The sequence below is a fragment of the Dipodomys ordii genome, unplaced genomic scaffold, assembly GCF_000151885.1.
Source record: "Dipodomys ordii isolate 6190 unplaced genomic scaffold, Dord_2.0 Scaffold98, whole genome shotgun sequence".
NCBI lineage: Eukaryota > Metazoa > Chordata > Mammalia > Rodentia > Heteromyidae > Dipodomys > Dipodomys ordii.
Genome location: NW_012267314.1, coordinates 7778368 through 7784241, shown reverse-complemented (window position 1 = coordinate 7784241; position 5874 = coordinate 7778368).

Sequence of the window (5874 nt, the reverse complement as noted above, 5' to 3'; positions counted from 1 at the left end):
ACTAGGCCCGGGCGCCTGGCGGCCGCGGCGATTGGACAACGGGACCGGGGGCGGAGGAGGAGGAGGCCGGGGCGACTGCGGGGACACGGGCGGCTCTGCGCCTTTTTGGGGCGGCATCACGCGGCCCCGGAGCGCAGGCCACGGCCAGTCGCGGCGTGGGGCTGCGGGAAGTGGTCAGCGGAGCCAGCCGCGGCCTCTGGCCGCATCACAGCCTCGCGGAAGGTTGGTTTCCACGGGGACTTGGCGATGAGAAGAGAGAGAGGGAAGTGGGACAGAGAGGGGAGAGGGAGGGAGAGGAGAGAGAGGAGAGGAGAGACGAGGTGGGGGGGAGGGAGAAGAGGAGAGAGAGAGGAGTGGGGGTAAGAGAGAGTGGGAGAGAAAGGGGGAGGAAAAATCCTCCCAACTCCAAGATTGGCCAGTCACCTTTCCCAGAGATTTGAAAGGATCTTGCCTAAGGGCACGGAGGAGGAAATGGCTTCAAAACTGCGCCTCCGAATGGTGAAATGGAGAGAAGATTCTAGAGCGGGTGTTTCTGAACCTCAGGTTCTGTGTTGGAAAATGAGGGGGGGGGGGTTGGAAGTGATCTCTCAAGACCAGCCCTGAAGGGTCTGTGATCAGGAACCCAGAGCGCACCCTCATCTGTCCACCCACCCCCACTCCCTTAACTCCAGTCTCCTATCTGGAAAAACACTTTTCTCAATACATACCACTTTTTTCCTAGCATGTATAAAACAGGATTGGAATAAGTACTTCCGAATATCTCTCTCAAGGTCAACGCAAGGCAACAACTAATTCAGTGTTTATCAGAATTACGACTTTCATGTATGATCTTTTGTGGTGTTTCATGGCATAGACATAAATAAAGCCCTTTGTCCAAATTTTATTTCTAATACAAAACACAACTTTCACAACATTCTTAAGTCAACTAATGAGTTTGTAGTCAATTTGGCCTGAAGACACTGCTCATGTAAATGTGAAGGACTCTTCATTTTGTCGCTGCTGTAGACTTTCGTTTACATCTACTTGAAACATCATATTATCCTCACTCTCTTACTTCTGTATGTTCACCAACCTTTAACACAATACATGTCTAATGAGAATTAAACATGCATAAAGATGCATGTTTGTTAGTATTTCAAAGCATATGCATACTGAAGGGGAAACATAAAATGTGTGTGGAGAAAATCCTTACGACAAAAGTACAAAAATGTAAACTGCCAAACAGTAAACCAGTAGCACATCTCGCCCTGAAGGTTGATAGTCAACGTTTAATTGGTTGCTAAGCTTAAGGAGAAACATCAGGAAACAATGTGAAGACAGCCAGGCTGGCCAAACACAGCAGTGAACTCACAGTGACACGCAAGTCAGTTTATTCAAGCTGCCATTACAAAACAGTTATTTAGGAAAATAGCTGTGCACTGGGGCCTATTGGTCTATAGTGGAATTTGGACTTCAGTGAGTCTTCTCATTTTTTTTTAGGAACCCCAAAGCTAACTGTTCAGATTTTGTTGTGTACAGTGATCGGTTTGTTCAATGGACGTTATTTCCATCTCTCTCTCATCATAGAGTTAGATAATTTTAACTGTTGGAAGAGGTGAAGCCTCTTTGAGCCACTAAACAAACTAGAGTGTATATTTAATGATGTTGGTCTTAAACATGGTGCAAATTTTATGGTTACAGTGTGTACCAAGAAAACTGCAACTGGAAAGAATGCCAAAGTAGAGATTAAATGACATATTTCATGACCTTGACCATATTTGGCTATCAGTCTTTTGGCTTGACTGACAGTCATTGCCACTGGCCTCTTACTGTGTGCCACACAGCTCACATACATCTCATTTTATCATCTCATTTAAACCATCCTGTGAGGTAACTACAATTATCCCCATTTTCAAACACAAGGAAACTGAGAAATAAGCCCTTCTGTGCTTCAGTATGCATCCCACAGCAAAGGGCCACACTACATGGTAAAAGGCATCCAATCACAGTTAAAGATCAGGTAAGGGGCTGGGAAGGTGGCTCAGTGGTAGAGCACTTGGCTCAGATGCATGAGGCCCTGGGTTCTATTCCTTAGCACCACGTAAGCAGTAAAAGCTGGAAGTGGCGCTGTAGCTTAAGTGATAGAATGCTAGCCTTGAGCTGAAGAGCTGAGGGACAGCACCCAGGCCCAGAGTTCAGGGCCCATGACTGACAAAAAAAAAAAAAAGCCCACAGGTAAATGCATAGGTTGATCAGGATAACTGTTTATAGGATGTACTTAAATCTAAGCATATTTAAATGTTCTTTTCCATTAGGTCTCAATACAAAGTGAACTTCCTGCAATTTTAACCTGTGACTAATTGCATCCTCAGGAGTGATGCAAATAGATGAATCACCAGTGGTAGTCTAAACGGATCAATGAGTCTATAAAGACAAATATTTTGGTCTTCATAGAGGATTTGACTTCAGTCCTAGGAATTTGTAAATATTGTTGTTTTATAGTCTTTTCTTGTTGACAACAGACTTAAGAATTCGTGCTTTACCAGTTAACTTTTGTACTGTTCACCTAAAATTACTCCTATGAAAGTTTTTCCTTTTACATTTTAAAGAACCACAGCTTTGAGTGAAAGGAATAATTTTTGAGATTTATGGAGGTCAGATTTTTGGGAACAATTCTGGGAACAAGCTGAATTTAGAGCAAAAATTAGTTCAGTAGAGTAACAATTCAGATAATTTTTGAAAAAACCAAACAAATTTCATGTGCATTGAATTTCACTTCTGAAGTGTCATCTGGTAAGTTACTGCAATATTGCTTGTAGAATGGATGATAATTTCAAACAGAATTCCAGTAGCCAACTCAAGTACATTCTTTCAAAGTCTCCTTGGGAGAAAACTATGAATTGGTTCTCTAGTGATTTGTTTTCTAAGCAATCTTTCAATAGTCACTGAGTTACAAATCTTTCCTTTTATAATATTATGTATGTAGATATACACTTACTGATGTAAACCACATTTTATTCATGTCTTTTAAGGGCTGTTATATGTGTTAGTTTTTTACTCAACTGAATAAATCTAAAAGTTAAATGTATCACATATACCATTCCAATTTTGTAGCTTAGGAAAAAAAGGCTTGAGAAAGTCTGCATAAAGCTTAGAAAGTTTTAAATGTAGCTAGTGCTCTCTGGGTTAGAAAACTGTGTACTTGGTTCTTTGAGACTTTTTGGAGAATGTGTAGGGAGAATGCGTAACAATAGAAAGATACACATTGGGGAAGGGGGGGAAGGAGAAAGATTGGGATTGGGGGGGAGGGGGAAGACTGGGAAGGGATGTGAAGGGTAAACAAAAGGAGGAGGCTGCAATGCTTGGTAAGAAATGTACGCATTATCCTGCCCATGTAATTGTAACCCCTCTGTACAGTATCTTCACAAATAAAATAAAAATAATATAAAAAAAGAAAGATACACATTACACCAAATCTTTGTCTAAAAGTCCCATAACTCTTTTTTAACCTGTTACTTTTGTAACATATCAAAATTTCCCAACTCCAGTAGCTTCTCATAATTCCATTTTTCCATCCATCTAAACAGAGTGAATTTCTGCTATTACTGAAATTTATGCATGTTTAACCAAACTTTGATTCTTGCATCTGACCTAAAAAGACCTGAGAAGATTTAGTCAATGTGGCCCAGTGCCAGTGGCTCACGGCTGTAATCCTAGCTACTCAGGAGGCTGAGATCCGAAGATTGCGGTTTGAAGCCAACCCTGGCAGGAAAAGCCATGAGACTCTTAAGTGACACTGTGGCTCAAGTAGTAGAGTGGTAGCCTTGAACAAAAAAGCTCAGAGACAGTGCACAAGCCCTCAGCTCAAGCCCCACAACCAAAGAACAAACAAACAAAAAAGTAAATGTAGTAAAAGTGATGGAAAAGTTTATTGGGAAAGGAATATGGCAGAGAAAGCAATTGTGTAGCATAATGCCACAGAAAGACAGAACTGCAGATCACCCCCAGCCCTCTTCAGGGTACAGACCTGAGCATTAAGTTTCCATAGCAATCAATTAAGGACAGGGGACAAAGGAATGCATACTTTAAGAGCCATTATCTCAGTTCTGTACTTCAGTAATTTCAGGCCAGGGCCAAATAACATGAATGGTCAGGAATGAACACTTTCCCTCAATTAGCTCTTTACAGAAACTCTTATCTTCACTGTATTATTTAGAATGTAGGCTAGCATGGTCATCTCTAAGTTGGCAAAAGAATCCAAGTATTTTAAGCAATGGCTTTAAATCTTCTTTGTAATCAGAGAACAACAGCAAGAGACTTGTTGCTAATCCCAAAAGTCCACCTGCTTTTATAGTTCTATATTTGTCTTCAGTGGACTCCTACCTCTTACCACATATGAAAATTAACCCAAGATAAATCAGGGACCTGAAAGCTAAAATTATAGAAGTCTAGGATAGAAACTCTGCCTGATTTTGTATTAATAGCAATCCTTATCTGTGACACCATCACTAAAACCAAAAAAAAAAAAGTTAAATCGCCCTTCATTAAAATCAAGAACATTATGGAGAAAGTGAAAAGACAACTCATAGACTGGAAAAAATATTTGCCAATCATATATGTAATAAATGTAATATCCAGATCTTATGAAGGAATCCTATAGCCAAACAATAAAATGATAATTGTGTTAAAATGTCAATAAATTATTTGAACTGATATTCTCCAAAATCTGATAATCTCCAAAAGCATGGAAAGTATTCTCCAAAATGAGATAGCACGGAAAGGCAGGGAATGGCGCTCACAGACGCAATCCTAGTTACTCAGGAGGCTGAGATCTGAGAATTCCAAACCAGCACAGGCAGGAGTGCCATGAGACTTGGATCTCCAGTTAACCACCAAAAAGTTGAAAGTGGAACTGTGGCTTAAGTGGTAGAGTGCTAGCCTTCAGCAAAAAAGCTTAGGGACAGCTCCAGGCTCTGACTTCAGGCCTTAGGACTACACAAAACTATAGAGATATAACATGCAAATATATTCAACATCATTAGTCATTAAAGAAATACATATTAAAACCACAGTAGCATACCAATTCAGACCCACTAAAATAGGTGTAATAAAAACCATAAACAATAATGATAATACTTCAAAAAATAACAAGTATTGGCAAGGGTGGGGGATAAATTTGAACCTTCGTGTGGTGCTAAAATGAATCTAAATGTAATGTCACTGCCATGGATACAGTTTGAAAGGTTCTAAAAAATTAAACATAAAATCAATATATAATCCAACAATGTCCTTCTTATGTACACACCCAAGATAATTGGCAGCAAATGTTCTCATGTAAACTTGTACAAACATCCCTTGACTGTTCATAGCAGCATTATTTATAATTCCAAGTGGAAATAACTCAAATTTCTGGCAGTAGAATGGATGAGCACAATATGGTATATACATTGTAAAACAATGGATATTTTTATTCAGCCAAAACCAGAAATGCAATATGTATATGCTATTGCCTATACATGTTAATGTTATGGTAAATCAAGCAAGAATGGCTACATGTGAAATCTATAGATAATTTATAAAAATAGGCAAATCCACAGAGACAACAATTTGATTAGGAAATTAGTTGTCACAAGATGCAGAAAGAGAAATTGAGACTGGTTGTAAACATGTATAATGATAATGTACTAGAATGATGATAATAATGTACTAGAATTAATTTGTGTCGATTGTTGTACAACACAGTAGATATATTGTTAAAAAGCTTAATTATATACCTTAACAGTATGAGGTTTATATTATGTGAATTACACTGACAGAAAGGTACAGTATCCTGATTATTTTCCACTATTTCTGACCCAGGGGTTGCCTGCATTGTTTGAGTCATTTTGGTCAAAA